At 43.5% G+C, this 24,752-nt stretch overlaps 1 long non-coding RNA gene across 1 annotated transcript in view; it reads right to left on the bottom strand.

The window, feature by feature from the left end:
* LOC140737394 (uncharacterized) overlaps positions 1-11,486 on the bottom strand; it is a 29,785-nt gene extending 18,299 nt beyond the window's left edge. Inside the window, exon 1 of the long non-coding RNA XR_012101133.1 lies at positions 11,386-11,486. This is a non-coding gene — a long non-coding RNA (uncharacterized lncRNA). The remainder of the gene's footprint in view (positions 1-11,385) is intronic.
* Between the last annotated feature and the right edge of the window lie 13,266 nt (positions 11,487-24,752).

The raw sequence follows: 24,752 nt of genomic DNA, 5'->3' as shown, positions 1-24,752 counted from the left end.
TATTATTGAGCCATTCAAAACAGGAATCAACGATTCTTTTGGACTGTGGAGGGAGGACCTCAGTGCAGGAAAGTAGAGGGGGAATGGCCTTGAAAGTGTTGTCTGTGAGGGAGGGGAGCCAACCAAACTGATACACTGTCACTGAGGGAGGAGGATGACTTTGAGTACACTGTCCATGAAGGAGGGAGCAAATCACCCTAACTGAGGTAAATCAATCCGAGTATACTTCTGTGTAAGTACGGAGGTCAGGAAGAAGTCGCGCTGAATACTCACTATAAAGGGGATGTGAGCCAGCTGGTGGTGTAGTGGCATCAAGCTTCCAGGCAGTTGGTCCCGCGTTCGAATCCAGCTGGCTCCTTGCACGCTTTCCATACGTGCCAGGTCGAGCGTCGCGGCAACTTGGACTCACAGCAAAAAGCAGAGAGAAATGCTAAGAAAAAATACCGGCAAAGTTGCCGCCTGATGCACCACAAGGTGCTGAAAGGAACAACAGCAAAGGGGAAGGGGCGAGGCGAAATCTTCCTGAATACCCTGCGTGTGAGGAACAGGACAAGTCACCCTGAATACACTCCCTGTGAGGGGAAATTACCCCAAATACACTTTTCATGGGGGAAGGAGATCAAGGGAGAAATTATCCTGAATGCACACACCGCGTAGGAAAGGGGTTGGGGTGAACGTCTTGAATACATTGGCCAAGGAGGAAGAAGACCAGAGGGTAATTGCCTTGAATGCTCTCTCCATGAGAGAAAGGGACAAGGGGGATATTACTGTGAATATGCTCAGGGTGTAGTGGAGGGTGAGATTCATCCTGAATGTACAATCACTGAGGAAAGTGCAGAAATCACTGATTTCACCCTTCAGTGTAATCCTCCTGAATACATTCTCAGTGAGGTGGTGGTGAGCAAATTGTGTGAATATTCTCTGTGAGTAGGAAAGGGTAGTAAGAAGTTGTCTTGAATAGTATCCTGTTGCTAGTATAAAACCCCAGCAAAGGCCTATTTGAACGAACAGTCCATTTTCGTGCTAAAAATGGACTTTTACGGATATTAAAATAGTGAGTGATGTCAAACCGGCTTTATAATTACCCCTCAATGCCAGAAGCTGAATTGAAAGCTGCAGTAATTAACTGAGTCATCACGCTGTGGAACGGTGGCTTGATGAAAGCATTAATATACTTGTTATCCGAGCAGACAGAATCTGATCCCTTAGTTAGCAAGTCCGATCGGCAGAACAAGTAAGACAGTGAACGTCAATGGAATTCAAAGCTAAATTGCATCTACCTGAATGCAAGGGCATAACAAGTAAATGAGAGGAACTAAGAACTTTAGTTAACACAGGGTGCATGATGTTGCTTCCATCGCTGAGCATGATGGAAGGACGGGCAGGTACAGAATTTTTAGCAAGACAAGGGTAGAGTTAAAAGGGACAAGGCGTTGCACTGTTGGTCAAAGATTGCATTACAGTATTGAGAGAAGATATTCAAGAAGGTTCCTCAAATGAGGCCATGTGGTTATTCATTAGAAACAAAATGTGCGTCGTCACTTTGCTGGGGTGTATTACAGACATTTCAATGGTTGACACGAGAGACGCCATGAAAGTAGAGTTAGCGTGCAGAGAGTATTTCAGTTTCACAAATATTAATTGGAATTGCCTTAGCATTAAATTCTCAGATCAGGCAGAATTTCTGAGATGCGTCCAAGGGAATTTTATGAAGCATTAACAGAATCAGAATCAGGTTGAATATCACTGGCATATGTCATGAAATGTATTGTTTCATGGTAGCAGTACATTGCAATACATACATACACACACACACACATACACATATATATATAGTGCAAAAAGAGGGGAAGAATAGTGAGGTAGTGTTCACGGGTTCAAAGCCCATTCAGAACTCTGATAGCAGAGGGGAAGAAGCTGTTGCTGAATCATTGAGTGTGTGCCTTTGGACTCCTGTACCTCCTACCTGAGGGTAGCAATAAGAAGAATCTATATCCTGGATGATGGGGGTCCTTAGCCATGGATGCCACCTTTTTGAGGCTTTGCTCTTTGAAGATGTCCTGGATGCTGGGGAGGTTAGTGCCCAAGATGGAGCTGACTGAGTTTACAACTTTCTGTGCTTATCTCGATCCCGTGCTGTGCCTCTCCACCCACACCAGACAGTGATGCAGCCCGTTAGAATGTGCTCCATGGTACATCTGTAGAAATTTGCCAGTGTCATTGGTGACATACCTAATCTCTTCAAACTCCACATGAAATACAGTCGCTGTCGTGCCTTGTTTGTAACTGCATCCTTATGTTAGGCCCAGAATAGATCCTCAGAGATGTTGACACCCAGGAGCTTTGAAATTGCTCACTCTTTCCACTTCTGATCTCTCTATGAGAATAGACCAACAAGGGATGGAGCATTGCTGGATCTCACCTAGGAGAATGTACAGTAGTTGGCCAAGTGGAGGAAGTGTTAGTAGGTGAGATGTTGGAGATGACCAAAACACCATATATTTTAAGCAACACACACAAAATGCTGGAGGAACTCAGCAGGCCAGGCAGCATCTATGGGAAAAAGTAAACAGTCAACCTTTCAGGCTGAGATCCTTTATCAGGACTGGATGAATGCCATATATTTAAAAGTGGTCATGGAAAAAGATTGGAATGGACCAATCAAGTCAAGGTCAACAATCTCTTGTGAGATGAAAACAAATTGTATCAACAGGGAGGTAATCTCAGGATTGCTGTCTGTGCCACATGCTAACGAGCACAAGAATAGCATGATCAGGCATGTTAATGCGTGGCTGAGAGACTGGTGTAGGGGGCAGGGCTTTGAGTTTCTGGATCATGGGGACCTCTTCTGGGGGAGGTATGACCTGTAGAAACAGGACAGGTTGCACCTGAACCCAAAGGGGTCCAATATCATAGCAAGCAGATTTAATAGAGCTGTTAGGAAGAGTTTAAATTAATTTGGCAGAGGAATGGGAACCAGAGTGATCGGGCTGAGGAAGGGGAAAACAGAAATAAACCAAAGTTAGCGTGCAACAGAGATTATGGAAAGGACAGGCAGGAGATGAGGCATAATTACATCCAGTGGAATGAGTTACAGGGTAATAGAGACATGGTGCAGTTAAAACAGAAAGCAACAAATACTGGACTAAAAGTATTATGTTTGAATGCATGCAACATAAGAAATAAAATGGACGATTGTGAAATTCAGCTACAGATTGACAAATATGATGTTGTGGCCATCTCTGAAACTTGGCTAAAGAATGGCTGCCATTGGGAGCTGAACATCCAAGGATATATTGTGTATCGGAAAGATAGGTTAGTAGACAGAGGGGTGGTGTGGCCCTGTGTATAAGAAATAATATTAAATAATTAGAAAGGGATGACATAGGATCAGAAGGTGTAGAGTCTCTATGGGTTGAGTTAAGAAATGGCAAAGGTAAAAGGACCCTAATGGCAGTTGTATACAGGCCTCCAAACAGCAGTCGGGATGTGGATTACAAATTACAGCAGGAGATAGAAAAGGCGTGTCAGAAGGGCATTGTCATGATAATCGTTGTGGATTTTAACATGAAAGTGATTGAGAAAACTAAGTCAGTACTGGACCTGAAGAAGAAGAATTTCTATGGGATAGCTTTTGAGAACAGCTTGTTGTTGAGCCCAGTAGTGGATCGGCTGTGCTGGATTGGGTGTTGTGCTGTGATCCGGAGGTGATGAGAGAACTTAAGATTAAGAACAGTGACCGAGTACACTTTGAAATTTCAGAAGGAGAAACGAAATTCCAATCTGTTGTTATTTCAGTGGAATAAGGGCATGAGAGGGGAACTGACCAAGGTTGACTGGAAAGGGACTCTAGCAGGAAGGACAGCAGAGCAGCAATGGCTGGAGTTTCTGCAAAAAATGAGGGCAGTGCAAGCCACATATATTCCAAATAAGAAGAAATTTTTGAATGGAAGAAAGACATGGAAGAAGTGAAGTCAGAGCCAAAGTAAAAGCAAAAGAGAGGGCATACAAGGAAGCCAAAGATAGTGGAAAGATAGAAGATTGGGAAGCTTTTAAAAACTTGCAGAAGGAAACTAAGAAGGTCAATAGGAAGGAAAAGATGAATTATGAAAGGAAGCTGGCAACTAATACCAAAGAAGATACTAAAAGCTTTTCTAAGTATTTTAAGGGTAAAAGAGAGTTGATGACCAATAGAAAATGATGCTGGAGATATTGTAATGAGAGTCACAGAGATGACAGAGGAACTGAATGCGTATTTTGCATCAGTCTTCATAGTGGAAGACATCTGCAGTGTACTGGACATTCAAGAGTGTCAGGGAAGTGAAGCATGTGCAGTGAAAATTACAACTGAGAAGGTGCTCAGGAGGCTTAATGGTCTGAGGGTGAATAAATCTCCTGGACCTGATGGAATGCACCCTCAGGTTCTGAAGGAAGTATCTGGAGAGATTGCGGACGCATTAACAATGATCTTTTAAGAATCGAGATTCTGGGATCGTACCGGATGACTGGAAAATTGCAAATGTTACTCCGCTATTTAAGAAGGGTGGGAGGCAGCAGAAAGGAAACTATAGACCTGTTAGCCTATACCTGGAGGCACATGACAAGATAGGCCAAAGCCAGCATGGTTTCCTGAAAGGAAAATCCTGACTAACTAACCTACTGCAATTTTTTGAGGAAATTACAAACAGGGTAGACAAAGGAGATGTAGTAGATGTGGTGTACTTGGATTTTCAGAAGGCCTTTGACAAGATGCCGCACATGAGGCTGCTTAGCAAGATAAGAGCCCATAGAATTACATGGGAGTTACTAGGATGGGTGGAGCATTGGTTGATCAGCAAAAAACAGAGAGTGAGAATAAAAAGATCCTATTCTGGCTGGCTGCCAGTTCCACAGGGGTTGGTGTTGGGACCGCTGCTTTTTATGATGTTTGCCAATGATTTGGACTCTGGGATTTGCTAATGATACACAGATAGGTGGAGGAGTGGGTAGTGTTGTGGAAACAGAGAGCCTGCAGAGAGACTTAGATAATTTAGGGGAATGGGCAAAGAAGTGGCAAATGAAATACAATGTTGGAAAGTGTGTGGTCATGCACTTTGGTGGAAGAAATAAACAGGCAGACTATTATTTAGATGGGGAGAGAATTCAAAATGCAGAGATGCTAAGGGACTTGTGAGTCCTTGTGCAGAATACTGTGAAGGTTAACCTCCAGGTTGAGTTGTTGGTGAAGAAGGTGAATGCAATGTTGGCATTCATTTCTAGAGGTATAGAATATAAGAGCAGGGATGTGATGTTGAGTCCTATAAGGCACTTGTGAGACCACACTGGGAGTATTGTGTGCAGCTTTGGGCTCCTTAATTTAGAAAGGATATACTGACATTGGAGAGGGTTCAGAGAAGATTCACGAGAATGATTTCAGGAATGAAAGGGTTACCATATAAGGAACATCTGGCAGCTCTTGTTGCTGTATTCCCTAGGTTCAGGAGAATGAGGGAGAAACTCATAGAAACATTCTGAATGTTAAAAGGCCTGAACAGATTAGATACGGCAAAGGTATTTCCCATGGTAGGAGAGCCTAGGACAATAGGGCAAAACTTCAGGATTGAAGTTCGTTAGAATAGAGATGTGTAGAAATTACTTTAGCCAGAGGGTGGTAAATCTGTGGAATTTGTTGCCACGAGTGGCTGTAGAAGCCAAGTCATTTGGTGCATTTAAGGCAGAGATAGATAGGTTCCTGATTAGCCAGGCCATCAAAAGGTATGGGGAGAAGGCAGGAGAGTGGGGTGACGGGAAGAATTGGGTCAGCCCATAATTGAATGGCAGAGCGGACTCAATGGGCCAAATGGCCTACCTCTCCTCCTATATCTTATGGTCTTATGGGTGCATATGATTGATGTGAACTCCTGTAACTCATTAATAAGGTCCCACATAGGAGATTGGTTCAGAAGGTAAGGGCCTGGGATGCGTGGAAAATTGGAAAACTGGATCTAGAACTGGCTTGGCAATAGGAGACGGAGAGTGCCAGGGAAGAGTTGTTTTATGATTGAGTGCTGGTGACCAGTAATGGCCCACAAGGATCAGTACTGTGACCCTTGCTGTAAGTAGCATACATGAATGAGTTGGATATGAATGTGGGAGTTGTGATCAGTAAGCTCTTGGAAACACAACGTTCCTGATAGTGTGATAGTAAGCTGCTGAGAGATACTAATGTTTTGGTGACGTGGTAGATGGAATTTAATCCAGGTAAATGTGAGCTGATGACGTTGGGAGTACTAATGATTCTAGGGTGCATACCATAAGTGATTAGGTCTTAGGAAGCATTGAAGATCAAAGTCCTTGAAGGTAGATAAATATGGAATAGTGTGGAATAGTGGCCAGGCATTGAATACAGTAGTCGGGTGGATTACTGTATGTTCCAACCTTGATTAGACCTTAACTGGGTTATTCCATTCAGTTCTGATCATCATGCTTTAGGAAGGATGTGACAGAGGTGGAGAAGACACAGAGGAGATTCACCAGTATATTGCCTTGGACGGAACTGTTCAGTTATAAGGAAAAACTAGATATGAGGAGGTTAAGAGGGGATACTGTATGATTGAGGTATATAAAATTATGAGGGGTACAGGAAGGGTAGACATTTCATCGCCAGAGGACATAGATTTATGGATATCCTGGAAGAGATTTAGAGAACATATGAGGCGAACCTTCTCCAGCCTGAGAGAAGTACTTGGAATACAATGCCTAAAAGAGTGGTTGAATCCTGGTCAATGACAGCATTTAAGCACTTAAGTTGCCTTGGCGCCAGAGGAATATAGACCGAATGCTGGGAAACTGAATTCATACAGAGGGATGCCAACGGTTCAGCATGGATGAGATGGATCGAATGGCCTGTTTGAAAGCTGTAAGATTCCATGACTCTGACTTGAACTGCAGCTCCTCTATAAATAGCTTCAACATGTGTAGAGTGAGTCTCTTTTCTTCTGGCTGAAAATGAAACTTATTTTTTTACATTTGGCAAATTGTGCATCAAGTTCCTCTAAGAGAAACAATTTTTCGTAATAATAGATAAATGAAACAAAACTCCCTGCTTTAAATCTGGAAATAATTATGTAAAGATTAAAAATGTCAAAGACTACCATTGCCCGTGAACGTGTGGGCTGAATTTAACTATTTCTTGGCTGCTGTGCTTCAGTTATTTGCAGCAGTGCCGTTGTGTTTTGTTTTTGTCTGTGATCATATTGGGATGGCAGAGAATGGAGTCAAAAACAGGGCAATTAGTCTCTGCATCCAAGCCAGGTTCACCTGCAGAACATCAGTGGTAAGCCAATGGTGTTGATGCCAAAAGAAAAGCTGCTTTTTTTGGCCTTGCAGGGTGCTCTCCATGTTCTTTGCCCATATCATGTTCTTCAACCAGTAAACAAAGCAGGTCAAAATTAGTTCACTCTGTGCTATTGGACAGAATTTAAAAATACATAACAATTGAAAGGAGATCAAAAGGAGGCGATTTCTGGACCTTTCATTAAAACAGAAGCTTAAGAAGTTCTGCTGCTTCTGGAGAAGTAATATGCAGAGAAAGGATATGAATCTATTTCACACATAATTGGTCTTGCCACTCTGTCTGTCATGATTTAAATATAAATGGACCCCAGTGCTCCCCAGTGGGGCAGTGTGGAGGTGATGAGGAATGGTGTGTGTGGAGGGGGGAGGGAACTATCAGCCACGATTCCTATCTATTTAGTGTTCCCTGCAAAAAGAAACAGCCATCAGACCAGGTCAGATTCACTCTTCAGAGATACTCACACACTCGTCCTCCATTCCATCAAAGTTGACACATGGGGTATGACCCATTAAGGCAAAACGTCTGATGAATATTGAGCTGCATCCCGGCACGGGCTACCAATCAAGAAAATCCAGGAAAGCACGTTGTATTAGAGGTTGTGTGGTTAAACCAAGGGACTGGTATCCAGAAGCTTTGGCCATGGATCCAGAGAGATGAGTTTACATCCCACCATATTAATTAAATAGATCTGGTAATAACTGGTCCAATAAATCTGGTGGTGTCAATAATAGGAACGTTTACACTGCTCAGAAGTGTAAAACTGCTGACCATCTCCACAGCTGAATTGACTAACATAGACTCCCCTGCCCTCTCAGTACATTGTATACAAAGCTGGGGAGGGAATTAAACACCTTCTCAATAATCACTCAAGCCAGAAGCTTTCTTCAGAGTTTTAAATGAGAAAACTTTGTGAAGCTGCTGAAAGTAAAGTAAAACATGTATTAGATTCAATAGGTGGTAAGAGTGGGCTCCTTCACCTCTGCCCCTCTGACCCTCAACACAGGAGCCCTCCAGGACGGTGTCCTAAGCCCTCTTCTTTACTCTCTGTACACCCATGACTGTGTTGCCACCCACAGCTCCAATCTGCTAATTAAATTTACAGATGATACTACATTGATTGGCCTTATCTCAAATAATAAGGAGGCAACCTGCAGAGAAGAAGTCATCACCCTGAAACGGTGGTGTCAAGAAAGCAACCTTTCTCTCAATGTCACAAACACAAAGGAGCTGGTTGTGGGCTACAGGAGGAACAGAGAGAGGCTCACCCCTATTGAAATCAATGGATCTGGGGTTGAGGGGAGGAACAGCTTCCTCTGTACACACATCACCAAGAGTTTCACGTAAGTACCAGCAGTGTGGTGAGAAAAGCACAACAGCGCCTCTTCAACCTCAGACAGGTAAAGAAGTTCGGCATGAGACTTTCTACAGGGGCACAATTGAGAACATCCTGACTGGCTGTATCACTGCCTGGTATGGGAATTGTACTTGTCACTGCGGTTCGGATATGGCCCAAGTGCAGAGTGAGAGACACTGAAGCAGATCGATAGTTCACAAAACTTTAATGCCAACAGTGTTCAAGGGAAAATAAAACAATAAACGCTAGGCCAAACAGGGCTGTTAACTAAAACTCTCAGACGGGAAACGAAGTCTACACTACGGCTAAAAAGAACGTCTAATTATTAAACCAATAGCACGAGGTTGCTGAGTCATTTGCCTCCACAGTCCAATTTCTCAGGCAAGGCCGACGCAAAACAAAAGCGAAGCGTTGCTGTGCTCTGTCCAAGTCTCGACCAGCACTACGACGACAAGTATGGGGTTAAATACTATCACGATTAAATAATAATTAGCTGACACGTGCAAATTCACAAACGCAATTGCTGAATCTACTGCGCTGCCGAATCCGTGGTTGTGACAGGGCCCCCCTCTCTAGGCGCAGCCCCTGCGGTGCCACAGACCCGTGTCCACTGGAAGTCTCAGATCAGCGACTTGCCAAAGATGTCCTTCGCTGGGATCCAAGTACGTTCTTCTGGGCCATACCCTTCCTAGTCCACAAGGTACTGGACCTTACCACGTACCCAGCAAGATGCCAGGAGGCACCACACAGTATAGACAAGGGAACCATCTACCAGGCGGGGAGGAGGGGGAGGTGGGGTGACTGGGGCCAGGGGAGAGGTAGTAACCAGTTTGAGCTGGGAAACATGGAATACTGGGTGGGTCTTCAGTGATGCTGGCAGACGTAATCTATAGGACACCTTGTTGACAGCCTTCTCCACTACAAACGGTCCCATGTAGCATGGTGCCAATTTCCGATTTTCAACGTTCAGGGGAAGATCCCTCGATGCCAACCAGACCTCCTCTCCTGGTTTGAATGGCCTCACCTGTCGACGGAGTCGATCAGCCTGCCGGGAAAGCTGTTTCTGGGTGCACAGCAGAGAAGTCCTGGCTCGTCTCCAAGTGTGTTTGTAGCGCTGGATCAGCTGTTCAGCAGCAGGAACTCCTACATCGATCTCCTGATCAGGGAAGAGTGGGGGCTGGAATCCCTTCTGGCATTCAAAGGGAGACATGCCAGTGGAGGACAACATGAGGTTATTGCGGGTGACCTCTGTCCAAACCAATTGGGAGCTCCAGGACGTGGGGTTTGAAGAGGCAAGACAACACAGGGCTGTTTCCAACTCCTGGTTCACTCTCTCAGTCTGGCCATTAGATTGGGGGTGGAAACCAGACAAGAGGCTGGCTGCGGCTCCTACAAGAGAGCAGAAAGCCTTCCAAAAGCGGGAAGTGAACTGTGGTGCACGACCAGACATGAGGAAAGCCATGGAGCCTGAACACATGTTGAACCGTGAGTGTTGCAGTCTCACGAGCCAATGGGAGCTTGGGGAGGGCAATGAAGTGGGCAGCCTTGGAAAATAGATCCACAATGACCAAAATGGTGGTGTTTCCATTAGACAGGGGCAGACCAGTGATGAAATCTACTGAGAGGTGGGGCACAGGCAGTGGACATAACAGACCCATAGGACGCTGCCGTGTTGTCTTGTTCCGAGTGCAGGTGGGACAGGCAGATACAAAGTTGTGGGCATCCTGGGACATAGATGGCCACCAAAATTGTCTCTTTATAAACTCCTGAGTCCGTTGAATTCCCAGATGTCCAGGCAGACGGGAGGAGTGACCCCATTCCAACACTTTGGAACGCACTGCAGCAGGGACAAACGGCCGGTTGGGAGGTCCCCCAATCTGGACCTGGATCTGATTGTTGGGTGGCCCTCACCTCTGCCTCTATTCCCCAGGTCACTGGAGCAGCGATACACGCGTGAGAAAGAATGGGCTCTGGATCGGCATTGTCCTCAGATCCGTCGAACTGCCGGGAGAGAGCGTCAGCCTTTGTATTATTGCTGCCGGGACGATAAGTGGGGATGAATTTGAACCGGGTGAAGAAGAGAGCCCACTGGGCTTGATGAGAGTTGAATCTCTTAGCATCCTGAATATAGGAGAGGTTCTTGTGATCTGTCCAGACCGAGAATGGATGCTCTGTCCCCTCCAGCCAGGTCACCATTCCTCCAGGGTCTCCTTGACAGCCAGAAGCTCCCGGTTCCCAGCGTCGTAATTCCTCTTGGCCGGAGTCAAGCGATGGGAAAGAAAGGCTCAAGGGTGCGGCCAGTGCAGACTGCTTAATTCACACTGACTCAATTGTATTTCTAAGCTATATTGACTGTTCTGTTTTATATTTACTGTAGATACTATTTATTACAAATGACTATATTCTGCACATTGCACATTCAGATGGAGACGTAATATAAAGATTTTTACTACTCACATACATGAAGGATGTAAAAAGTAAGCTCAATTCAATTCAATGCAGAATCGCCATGCACCTGAATATACTAATACTATTGATTATTCTCACGAGGTCATTCACATTCTATAGCTATGCCGTGGACTGCAGCGAACTTGTGTCACAATGATAGCTTAATTGTGATGAACGATAAACATAATACTTCTTTCAAAGTACATCTATTAAATGTTCACCAATGTTAAGAAAACTTAAGACTTACGGATATTGCTGTTTCAAGGGCAAGTAGTGGATGAAGGTGGCTGTGATTGCTCTACGTTGCAATCCAAATTAACCCACGCAGGAAATCACATAAACAACAGCTTACGAACAGGAAGTGATGTTTGAACAAAATGAATTGCATACAATTCAAATAGCAGCTCTAGAGGTAAAACACTCCCCACCTGACATCCGTGTTGTCAAAATTAATTACTGAAATTAAAAGTCAAATAATCATTTCACTAGAGCAAACACGAGGAAATCTGCAGATGCAGGAAATTCAAACAACACACACAAAATACTGGTGGAACACAGCAGGCCAGGCAGCATCTATAAGGAGAAGCACTGTCAATGTTTCGGGCCGAGACCCTTCGTTGTTCCACCAGCATTTTGTGTGTGTTGTTTGTAATCATTTCACCAAGTCTTTGGCAAAAGAAGGACTTCCTCAGAGACTGGTCTTGAAAACAGTCTTACTGCATAGACTTTAACCGTTCTTGCTTCAGAAATGTCATCCTTGACATACTTACTCGTGGTAACGTCTGACCAGCCGACCAGTGACATGGTGGTCACCAGGAATAACGAATGAATGAGTTACCTCTGAAGTGAGTTGTGCTTTCTTAATATGTCCTCCAACTCAGAATAGGCCCTCGGAGTCAAGAAAGGGACAGAGTTCACTTTGCTATCTTCGTATTGGGAGCACTTCCATTTCCTTGGTATAAGTCTGTCTTTGAACAACAAGAATGATTCTAACCTCTGCCCGCTTCAGTTGCACTGCACCGAGATGTTGTTTATAGATGTGCCAACTACTGCACAGGCTGTTGCTGGCTACTGCTACAATCTTCACGTTCATATAGGCGCTACTCTCACGGGGTTTGAAGTGACTTGGGTGCCCATTCTTCAGGACAGCAGTCTTAAATGTGCTGACGATGGGCTGGTGAGCATCAATGAGGCAGACCACCCACTATAACCCAACCCAGGTCCAGTCGCTGGGCATACGGTGCATCATGCTGACTATTGTACTGTTCACATACCTTATGTGCGCAGATGATGCCAAGCACCAGGAGAATCTCTGCAGAGGTGTCAAGTGGGGTAAATCCTGTCCTCAAGGTGTGGATGACCATGTGCAATTTCAGGAGTTGGAATTTCATCCCTGGTGGTGGGAATATGGTTGGACTTAATGAGTGTTAGCAATGGTAAGCATACCTTCCCTCCTATTGACTCTGTAACAAATCCATTGGCTTGGCTTCCGGCAACTTCTGTTGTTCCAGGATATGTCCTTAGAGCGTATGGGGAAAGAGCTACATCTGACAGATGCTCAGCTGACTCCCACCATTCTCTGCTGCAGTAGTGCTGAAACCAGTAGCCCAAGGTGCTGGCCTTGAATTTACAACTGTATTTGACTCTAATCCTTCTGAGGTGTCAATGGGTTCTTGGGTCAGTCTCCTGGAGACCACTGGTGCTTGCTGTATATTCAGCTTCAGCTTGCTGTATATGTTACTGCTTCTCCAGTTCTCCTTGCTACTCTCCCCAGATTCTCCACCACTCTCTGGATGACTGTCTTGTCCACCCTTGAACTGACTCTGCCTCTAGTCTTCTCTGGCCAATCCCAGCATCTCACTCAAACTAATGTCCAATGGTGCAGCGAGTGAGGGCTGTGCAGTTGGTTCTGTGGTAGCTTCTGGGCCACTGATGCACTCGGAGTTCCATTCAGCCCCTTTGTGCTCCTATTAATTGGTGAACACCCATGTGGTTCTGAATTGGGTGACCTTGGGATCTTCTCAGTTTCTACATTAAATAAGGATTCAGCTCTGCATCTGAAGCAGAGGATGCGAGTTCAAGAGGAGGACTGGGTAAAAATTACTGCGAAGCATGACAGGAAGCTGGTTCTTACCATTCCTGCCTCTTCGATTTCATCGTCTGTTAAACAACCATGTTATAGTAGAGGGCTTACACCGAGAGTCGTTCTTCAGTCACCTTCCCAGAGAGACAACCACCACTGTCTATCTCAGCTGCAGCCTCATACACTTCTGCCTCTGCTAAGGCAGCCGTAGCTTCAAGCTCTTCTTTGAGTGCCCTCAATGTAGCTTGTACAGGAGCTTTCTTCACGTCTGTGTGTGCTTCTTGAATTCGCATTTCAGCACGATGCTTAGTGTACACTGCTCTCATTCCTGCCACTCCAGCTCTGGCACAGGCTCGTGTGCCAGCTTTGCTAAGCCTGGTTTTGTTTGAGCGTTGCAAGGACGTGATCAGTGCACCACATTCTGACCTGACTGCCAGGGCAGATTGTTGCGCTGGGGTTGGAAACCTGATTGCATACAGCATCCAGATGTGTCTCTAGTCGATGGTGGTGCCTTTGGAGGCAAGTTATTTATTCACTCTACTGCCCTCACAGTACATTGTGTACAAAGCTGGACAGGGAGTTAAACACATTCTCAAAAATCACTTGAGCCAGAAGCTTTCTTCAGGAATTTAATGAGAAAACTTTGTGAAACTGCAGAAAGTTAAGTAAAACATATATTAGATTCAATACAGAATCGCTGTGCACCTGAATTAAATAATAATATTGATTATTCTCATGGTCAGTGTTAAACAAGATCATGCACACTTGCAACATTCTATAGCAATGCTGCGGACTAGCGTGAACTTGTGGAACAATGATAGTTTAATAGTGATGAACGATAAACATAATACTTTCAAAGTACATCTACTAAGTATTTGCCAATATTAAGAAAGCTTAAGATTCACAGATATTGCTGTTTAAGGGCATGTTAAGAGTGGATGGAGGTGGATCTCTTTCTACTATGTTTGCTCCAAGTCGAAATCCAAATTAACCCATGCAGGATATCATGTAAAAAGCAGCTTATGAACAGGAAGTGATGTTTGCACAAGGTGAACTGCATACAAAATGAACAACGCCTCCAGAGGCTGAACATAGACAGATTCAGATTCATCTGAACGTAGAGTTAATTTGCCATTTGCATGAACAAGGATGCAGTGGGGCATCCCACATTCCACTACACATTCACATGTCACTACACATTCCAGTAGCAGAATAGTATACCCTAATATCCACAAGCAGCAACAGCAGCAACAACACAAAACAAGTCCTTTTCCCACTCACCTACGTCCTCGTGCACACACAGACAGGCCCCGGACTCTCAGTCTTGTAGACGTTGGGCCTCCAACATCCAGTCTCTGGCCCAGACTTGCAGACTTGACCTTCGGGCCTCTTAACTCCAGACTTGCTGACTTTGGTCTGCGACCTTTGGGTTTTCTACCTTCAGACACATCAGTCGCTGGGCTTCGACTTTCGGCTTTGCCCTCTGGACTTTGCTGACCTCTTAAGTATCGACGAGCACGTGTTCACCCTCCTTCCCCTTCTGAGGTCAATAATCAGTTCTTTAGTTTGACTGACATTGAACATGAAGTTATTGTTGAGGTGCCGCTCAACCAGGTGTCCCACCTCGTTCTTGTACACTCACTCATCCCCTCCTGCGATCCGTTGGACAACAGTGGCATCATCAGTGAGTGCCAAAGTTCTAATTTCAAAGTACATTTATTATCAAAGTTCATATATGTCACCACTTACAACTTCGAGATTCATTTTCTTGTGGGCATACTCAGTAGATCCAAGAACCATAATAGAACCGATGAAAGACAGCACCCAACAGGACGGACAAACAACCAATGTGCAAAAGACAACAAACTGTGCAAATCCAAAAGGGAAAAAGAACTACCAATGATAAATAAATATGTAATAAATATCAAAATGGGAGATGAAGAGTCCTTGAAGGTCCATAGGTTGAGGGAACAGTTCAGTGATGGGACAAGAGAAATTCCCACTGGTTCAAGAGCCTGATGGTGGACAGGTAATAACTGTTCCTGAACCTGGTGGCGTGAGTCCTGAGACTCCTGTACCTTCTTCCTGATGGCAACAGTGAGAAGAGAGCATGACCTGAGTGGTGGGTGTAATGTATGGATCTATTTCTTTTAGAGGAATGACCCCCCCCCTCCCCTTAGCACTGTCTATGCGCTGTTGCCTATGCACGTGGAATGTTCTCTCTCACCAGTGGCAATGCAACCACACAAGTTAAAGCCATCACCCGTGTGCATGCTTTTATTTAATCGAAATGTAGTTGTGCACAGACAACAATTGGTGACAAATATGAACCTGAATGTCAGAAAATATCACAAACTACACCAACAGTTGTGGGACAAAACAGCTAGTGTTAAACAGCATGAGAAAGCCAAAGGAACACGTGAGTAACAGTGAAAGACTGAATTTAAATTGAAAATAACATGGGAATGTCTTCAGTCAGGGAATCTGATGAATTTGATAGCACTAATGAAGGCTGGGAGTTATATATTGAGAGGGTGAAACAGTATTGTAAAATGAACAACATGGAGAAGAAAAAGAAAGCCCCTACACTCCTTAGCTTAATGGGCCCAGGAATGTACGGTCTCTGACACAACCTAGTAATCCCTGAAAAGCCAGCAACTGAGATATTCCACAAAATTGTTACAGTTTTACAAAATCACTTGAGCCCTAACCCACTGGCAATAGCTGAGAGATACAGATTTTACAAAAGGAACCAATTAAAAGATGAAAGCCTTTCTGAATACATTGCAGAACTGTGCAAACTTTTCCAGTGCTGTGACTTCAGAGACGGACTCTCTGATGCATTAAGGGACAGATTTGTAGGTGGTAATGCAAAGTCAGAGCACTAAAAAGAGGCCTAAGCTTAGAATGGACATTAACCATTGCAATATCATTAGAGACTGCAGCAAAGGATGCAGCAAAACTAAGAAAAGAAGGTTAGAATGTGAAATGCACAGAATGTCCCTGAATGGTGCAAAAAGCCAAGGATGTTATCGACGTGACAAATCCTTTCATGATGCAAATGACCGCTGGTTCAAAGAAAAAGTCTGCAGAAAGTCTCACAGGCCAGCTCTCGCAGAGAGAGTGAGCAAGGCAGACAAAAAGCACAACCAAGTGAAGTCTCAAACACAAAGCTACTGCATGAAGTTACCAAATGTAAAACAGAATCAGACAATGCAGAGACTGACAAAGGTGAACTGTCATGCCTAGATCTGCATAGTATTACTGAAGCAATATAATATGGATCACAATAGGTGCGTCTGGTGTAAAACTGAAAATGAAACTTTTCAGAGGCTGACTACAACAGACTGTTTTCTAAGATACCATTAGAGAAGACCTCAGCGACGCTAAAGACCTACACAGGTGAAAAACAGTCTCTGAAAGACAAACCAAAGATAAATGTGGCATATGGAAGCCAAACACAGCAGTTAGAGCTTTAAGTATTGAAAAGTGGAGGGCCAGCACTTTTCGGATGCGAATGGTTGAAAAAAATCCAACTTGACTAGCAAGCAATCAAAGCTCTCAGTGTGGCATCAACAGGCAACGGCAGCCCAACTGGTCGCACTAACCAAAAACTGGCACAGCTGCTTAATGCTAATGAGAAGTTGTTTGAGGAGGAGATTGGTAAACTCAAAGCCATGAAGGCCAGAACTGAACTGGATGAAACAGCAACACCAAGATTCTATAAAGCACGTCCAGTGCCTTACACACTACATCCTAAAATGGATGCTGAACTGCAGAGCTGGAAGGCATCTGGAATTCTCTCCAAATTGGTCATGCCCATTGTCCCAGTGATCAAAAAGGGAAGGCCGGAGCCGTTCGCATGTGAAGGGATTTCACGGTGAGCATCAACCTGGTGCTGTGTACTGTGCAGTATCCCCTGCCACAAATAAAAGACACTTTTGCACCTTTGGCAGTCGGGGAGAGGTTTTCAAAGATTGATTTGTCACAAGCCTATCTGCAAATGTAGATTGAGGAGTCAAGCAGGAAATTCCTCACAATCAACACTCACAAGAGACTGTTCCAGTATAATTGTCTGGTCTTCGGCGTGGCATCAGCTCCAGCAGTTTGGCAAAGAGCAATGGACCAAGTGCTCCAAGATATCCCAGAACACAATGTTACCTTGATGACATCATCATGGCTGGCAAAAATGATGAAGGGCACCTCCAGAACTTTGGTAAACTGCTTACCAGGCTGAGTGAGTATGGTCTGCGTGCAAAGAGAGAGAAATGGGAGGTTTTCAAAAACATTGCTACAGTGCTGCACCCATTGAATGCACTGTTACAGACAGGATCAAAGTGGGAATGGTCAGAAAGATGTAAAAAAGCATTCAAGGAAACAAAGAGACTAATAAAATCCGATGAACTGTGCACCCATTATGACCCATCCCTGCCCATCAGACTAGCATGTGATGCGTCCCCTTATGGCATTGGGGCCGTGTTGTCACACATTATGAAAGATGGATCTGAACACTCGATTGTGTTTGCTTCAAGTTCACTGATGAGTGCAGAGTGCAACTACGCACAGATCAACCGAGAAGCCCTTAGTCTAGTATGGGGAGTAAAGAAGTTCAGGTTGTGATGCAACCAGTCAATATACTCTCCACCACACATCTATAGAAGTTTAGGTGACATGTCAAATCTTCGCAAACTCCAAAGGAAGTAGAGGTGCTACCGTGTTTTCTTTGTAATTGCACTTACGTGCTGGGTTCAGGACAGGTCCTTGGAAATGATAACACCGAGGAATTTAAAGTTGCTAGCTCTCTCTACCTCTGATCCTCCGATGAAGACTGGCCCATGGACCTCCGGTTTCCTCCTCCTGAAGTCAATAATCTGCTCCTTGGTCTTGCTGACATTGAGGGACAGGTTGCTGTTGTGGCACCGCTCAGCCAGATCTTCAATCCTATATGCTGATTCGTCACCATCTTTGATTCGGCCAGCGACAGTGGTGACATCAGCAAACTTTAATATGACATTGAAGCAGTGCTTAGCTGGACAGTCATAAGTGTAAAATGAGTAGAGCAGGGGGCTAAGCACACAGCCTTGTGGTGCACCTGTGCTAATGGAGATTGTGGAGGAGATGTTGTTGCCAATCTGAACTGCATCCAATTTGTATATGGCATTGGAGCTACGCTTAGCCACACAGTCATGTGTATGTAGAGAGTAGAGATAATATCAACCTTCCTAACATCGTTGTATCCTGTGAGTGTATGAATGAATAAATATTTACATATTTGTTTTGTTTATAGACTGCCTCTAAATAACAGGGTGATATATTATTGAAGCAATGCAAAACCCTTTGCTAAGGATGGTTAAGGATCTTATAATGGACATGTCTATGATGGTGTAAGGGGTTCATATGGTAGATTTATACTCTATTAGTCAAAGCATTGATTTCAAGAGTCAGAAATTTATGTTGCATCTTTATAAAACCCTGGTTCAGTCACATCTTGAGTATTTCTGCTCACCTCATTATAGGAAGGATGTGGAACTTTGGAGTAGGTGCAGAAGAGGTTTACAAGGATGCTGATGGGTTTATGCTATTAGGAGTGTTTTGTCCCACCTGTGTTGTTTTCTCTGGAGCAACAATGGCTGACGGGACATGTGATAGAGATTTATAAGATTATGAGAGCATAAATAGAGTAGACAGTTGTTTTTTTTCCATCTGGGATCAAAATGACTAATATCAGAGAGCATGTGTTTAAATTGAGAAGGAGATTCCTCGGCAAGATTAATTACAAAAGCAAATTGGATGAAATCTCATTCAAGCCATAGGTCATGTCAACAGTAAATGACATGCAGTGCAGTGAGTAGTGCCACTACCTCACCCCTCCAATGACTTGGATTCAATCCAGGCCTCGGGGCTCTCTGAGGGCAGTTTGCAAGTTCTTCTTATTATGTTTTGTAACTTTGAAACATTAAACTAATTCGAAGGAAAATACGGGGATCCAGGAATGCAGGTCTGACAATGTCTTTTCTTTCAGCGAGCACATAGTCGTGTGATGACGTATGCAATTAACGCATTTTTACATATAAACCGGAATTAATTACTTAAATAAACAAAAATGCTTAATCAAGCAATAGATAAACAAGATTACTCAGATATAACTGTATTATTAAATACACATCACGTGTGACTCTGCAGGCTATCCCAGAAGCACCAGTTTCCTCCCAGGTCCCGGAGAAATGCTGGCAGGCGGTTTGATAGACTGCTATAAGTGACCCCGTGTGTCGGTGTATTGTGAGAGTATCGGAGGAGTCGATGAGCATGTGAGAGATCGGGGGTTGTAGGAAGTGAGGAATTCTCCCAAAGCCACATATAGGCTCACAGTGGAGGGGTATAGACACTGTAGCATTGAAGTTAACACAACGATTTACAGCGCCAACTGTAAGATCGGGATTCAACTTCCGCCGCTGCGTGTAAGGAGTTAGTACGTTTTCCCCATGAAGCTCTAGGTTCCCTCCGGGTGTTCCGGTTTCCAGGCACATTCCAAAGGCGTGTGGTTAGGGTGGGTGAGTTGTGGGCATACTATGTTGGCACCAGAAGCGTGGTGACACTTGAGGGCTGCCCGGCTGAATACTCGCTGATTTGATTTGCTGTAAACAACACATTTCACAGCCCGTTTTAACATGCACATGACAAATAAAGCTAATCTTTAATCATTATAAATAAATACAGGAATAGGATAACATTTCGTTTCCTTCAAAATCTGTAGGAACAGGAACTCATTTTAACATCCTTTTGCTGTCCCAGTTGGAGCGAGCTAACTCAGCACAGAGCAGAGTTGTAACTTGAACCTTCCTGGTCTGTGTGTGTAAATAACATACCAGTCAGTAGACTTAGTCATTAGGCTTCACTGTGTCTTTGCCAGATTCCAAGACACATGTCTGGAAGTGATTGCTCAACCTCTAGTCTGGTGCTTTCCATCTCTGTCCCGTCTTGCAGCTCTTTACTTCTGCCATTTCCCTAGCCCTTCCCATTAGCTCTCTCCCTCTCTCTCTCTCTCTCTTCCGATCATGTTTACATTTCCTAGAGTAACATTGAAGGAATGCACTCTATAGTCATACTGATTTTTGACAAAGCAGCATTATTGTAATGCAGTCTTGTCAAAAACAAATGCAGCTGAAGTATTGCAACAAGTATCGGGGGAATACTTTGATATCTGACATAGTGTAAGAGCCAGCACCTCTGCGGACGATGGTTTATTCCTGAAAACAAAATCTCGTGACACAAGGATTATAATTCTCAAGTGCATGTGGTCCCAATCATGTATTCTGTATCCAAATAACTCCTGGCACATTCCATCTAAGTACTGACTATACTTTCTGCAAACTGCTCTCTCATTTCTGGCCCCGACCTGGTACCTTATGTTGACACACTCTTTCTTGGAACCAAACACCAGTTCATTCAGTACAGAAAGTGCTTTAGCTGTCAGCTGCACCAGGAAAATAATAAGGTCATATGAACGCAAACAGGTGTAAAATGAAGAATGCAATTTTCTTTGCCATTTCAGTAGAATGAAAGATAATGTTTAACCTCACAGGCAAATAAAAGCACTTTGAAAGGAAGCTTTTCTAAACAGGGAAGTGAAGAGTTTTTTGTGTGCAGCTGCAGGCATGACAAGTCCGGCAGCATTTTCACTAAAGAGCTAGATTAATTAGTCGATGCATTCCTTATTTGCATTTCTAATAATACATTCGCTTTTGGAAAATATTTTCCTTTAAAGTGCATGCAAATGCATGTTAAATTTGCATGTGTGTGTTCACTGCTCTGTTATTGAGGCAAGGAAGGGGATTCACCCAGCAAATTCAGCTGTGAATGGGCAACCCCTGTTCCTCTCATGTAAAATCTGAAGCAACCCGGATGATTGTTCAACCGGGAAGAAAGTCCTTGTGGGATATGTATTGTGTTTGTATCATTTGTGGCATTTTAAAATATTCTACTTTCTGTTTGGACTATTGGTGAAACTGGTTCATTGTTAATCATTAGCCACTTCAAATAGGTAACCTACAATAGTGCCTGACTCAACAAACACATTTTGAATTTTCAAGAAGTTTTTGCACAACTTGTACTGAAATAACTGGCTGTGAGCTAAGTCCAATCTCTAGAGCTAACTGGGAGCTGCTTTAATCAGTTGGGGGCCTCTAATCCAGAAAGGATGATCACAACACCCATTAATAGATCAATCTCTATACTTGATTTATTTAATATTATCATATGCCCTGTCTATTACGCAATTGGGCATTTGGAATTTATCCCGTCTGGTGGTGAAACTGTGTCACTTCTTTTACAGACAAAAAAATTAATCCTCCAAACAAAGTTATCGAGCAAGAAAGGTGCAGGCACCTTTTATTCTCCCTGAAACAATTAAAACTGTGTCCCCTGAATCCACTAGAGATAACATTGGTGTTGCAGGTTCTGTTTGTGAAGGATTTAAAAAAACAAAAGCAACTGCAGCATTAAAAGCTTTAAGTGAATAGCATTTTAAATTCAGAGTAACACGCACAAAGTGCTGGAGGAACCTGGCAGGTTAGGCAGCGCCAACAAAAAGAAATAAACAGCTGATGTTTTGAGCCAAGACCCTTTATCAAGACTGGAAAGGAAGGAGGAAGAAGCCCATGAAAAGAAAAAGAGCCACAGGGCCCAACAGCAGTGAGAAAGGCCTTGGTTAGGAGGCAGAGGCAACCGAGATCGGAGCTGGAACCATTTTTAATTCCAAAGTGTCTAGTGTTGTCATCTGACTGAGCTTCTGTAATGAATGATAGCAGCAATTAGTTAAGCTTCTTCTCATTTTTCTCAGGCAATCCCTCTGCACCAAGGATGATTTGCTTCCATTCCCATTCTGTATAATCTGATGAGGCCCAAATGAGCCTGCAGACCCCAACCAAAGGCGAGGCAAGTGTTCAGCAGTTTGGGGCATGGAGGTATCCTTCCAGTACAGTAGATATAATCAGTAGATATAATACAGTAGATATAATAATTTATATCAGTAGATATAAATGTGCTCTCATTGAATTGATCTGAGGTTGGCAAAGGTACTGGGCACGCGATTATTCAAAGTAGAGAAGGCCATTACATCCACATTACATATCATACTGCAGCATCATTGGAACAGCTTTACATATCATAAGCTTCTGTGCAAAGCTTGCATTGTTGAGAGTTGTAATCAGTACAACATTTGGATTATGCAAATCTCATCCAAAAATAAAAGAAGTGATGATGTTCCCTCACCTCTATTGAAGTGTCCAATTGTACCTTCAACATCATGAAAAACAATGTAGCCTATTCCACAAGTCACCACCTCTCTCACCCCTCCACTGGCACCAGATCTTCAAACTATTTTTCCAACATTCAATACTGGACGTGAGCAAGTAAGTAGCAGTACAACTGAAGATACCACTTTAAGAACCCCATTATCGAGCCCCAGAAACAACCCTCTCCTGGCAGCTAAATTATATTCTTCCCAGTCTTCATGTCAAATGTCAACCTCATATCTTCGCCATCTCTGGCCATCTGCTTCCACATCTGTAGCATTGCCAGGTTCTGCCCTCCTCCTCTCCGCTCCTGAAATAGCTTCTTTTGGCTTTTCTTACCTTTAAAACTGATTATTCCAACAGAAATCCCACCGGATCTCCATTCTACTATCCCCGTAAGCAAGGTCATTCAAAACTCCGCTGCCCGTATACTAACTTGCACCAAGCCATTTACCTCTGTTTTCTGACCGAAATAGGTGTCATTTAAGGAACAAATTTACGCAAGAGCCTCACCACACCTTATTACTGCAATCCATTTCTATATTCTTGCATCTATGCCCCTTCATTCTTCAAACATCACCTAAGTTATTAGCTCTGTCAACAATGCCAAACCCAACCATTCTACTGGTCTAGGACACAGCTTAAAATCTTTTTTTTGGGTCATCTACCCAATATTTTGTTTCACTTGACAGTTCTCTTGTACCACTCTTGGGGTATTTTTGTCTTATGAAGATGCTACATTATTTTCAATAATATTGCAGTTATTGTAACTTGTATTGCAATTATTAAAGATATTAACTTATACTGTAGCTCATTGCACTTATACAGTAAACTAAATTATCCCTCATTATCTTGTTGAGGGAATTTTTTTTTTACCTATGGGCTATAAGACAACAAAGATGTTGCTTCCTGAACATCTTATGAATTTTGGGCTGCTAACCATGAAAATCACCATGAAATTTCCCCATCATGCACCATTTTTAAAAAATCAACTATATTTGTTATCTCAGTTCATAATTCAAATTAGAATAATTGATGCCAAGATTAAGGAAGGCATTTTTATTGGTCCACAAATCAAACAGGCCATCAATGACAGGCAATTCGAAGAACTTCTAGTGTAACCAGATAAAATCGCATTAAAGGCATTCAAGGGTGTTGTTAAAGTTTTTTTTTGGCAATTACAGAGCACCAAACTACATGAAGCTGGTTTATAACAAGCTTCAAACATACAAAACCATGAAGTGCAACGTGTCACTAAAGATCCATCTTCTGCATTCCCATTTAGACTTCTTCCTTACAAATCTTGGTGCTGTCAGTGCAGAGCATGGCAAAATGTTTCACCAGAACATTGTGATCAAGTGTCAAGCCTCAGACGCTGAGTACAAGTGAAAATCACCAAGAAAACATATTTATCTTAGTTGAACTATTGCAAAGCATCATCACCATAAATATTCACTAAAAAAGACGGCTGTGGTGCAGTGGCATCAGCATCAGACTTTGAGTCGAGTGGTCCCAGTTAAGAATCCGGCCGGCTCCTTGCACACTTTCCATCCGTGCTGGGCTGAGAGTCAAGCTAGCAAGTCAGCCTCGTAAAAAACAGATGAATGCTGAAGAAATGCCGAAGTTACCACTCAATGTGCCACAAGGAGTGAAGAGGAACATCAAACAATTCAGTAAAAGTTATGTTTTTGTTTCTCCAAATTCCTAGGTGATACAAGTAGTCTGAAATTATCCTTGTGTTCAGCTTCAAGCAGTCTATCATAAGCAACACTTCCAAAAATATTTGTTGCCCAGTGTTGTAAGAGGATGAAGGCAGATTTCGATGTTGTTCCTAAGCAATATACACACACCTGCACTTTGCAAGGTAGGGTCATTTGATAATGTCAGTATCAGTGGGGAGCAACCATATACTTTGCTGCCCTTTCTAAAGGACCAGTGAGAATTGCCCTTCCTATTGCTGAACCAAATGAGATCTGCTATCGCAGCATGTGCCAGCTGTTTGTTCTAAAACTTCAGTACGTTTGATACATTAGGATCACATCCCGCCCCACCAGTGAAACTACCTCAATGAGGCTCTACCTCAAAAATTCAATGTCAATCATCAAAGATCCTCACCATCCAGGCCATGCTGCCTTCTAACAGTTACTGTTGGACAGAAGCCTGAAGTCCCACACCACCTGGTTCAATAACAGCTACTTCCCTTTGGCCATTTGGTTATTGAAGCAGCCTACAGAACCA

This window comes from Hemitrygon akajei, chromosome 2 (assembly GCF_048418815.1).
Source record: "Hemitrygon akajei chromosome 2, sHemAka1.3, whole genome shotgun sequence".
NCBI lineage: Eukaryota > Metazoa > Chordata > Chondrichthyes > Myliobatiformes > Dasyatidae > Hemitrygon > Hemitrygon akajei.
The sequence above is the reverse complement of the archived record's forward strand: the minus strand, read 5'-3'. Positions and strand labels throughout refer to the sequence as shown.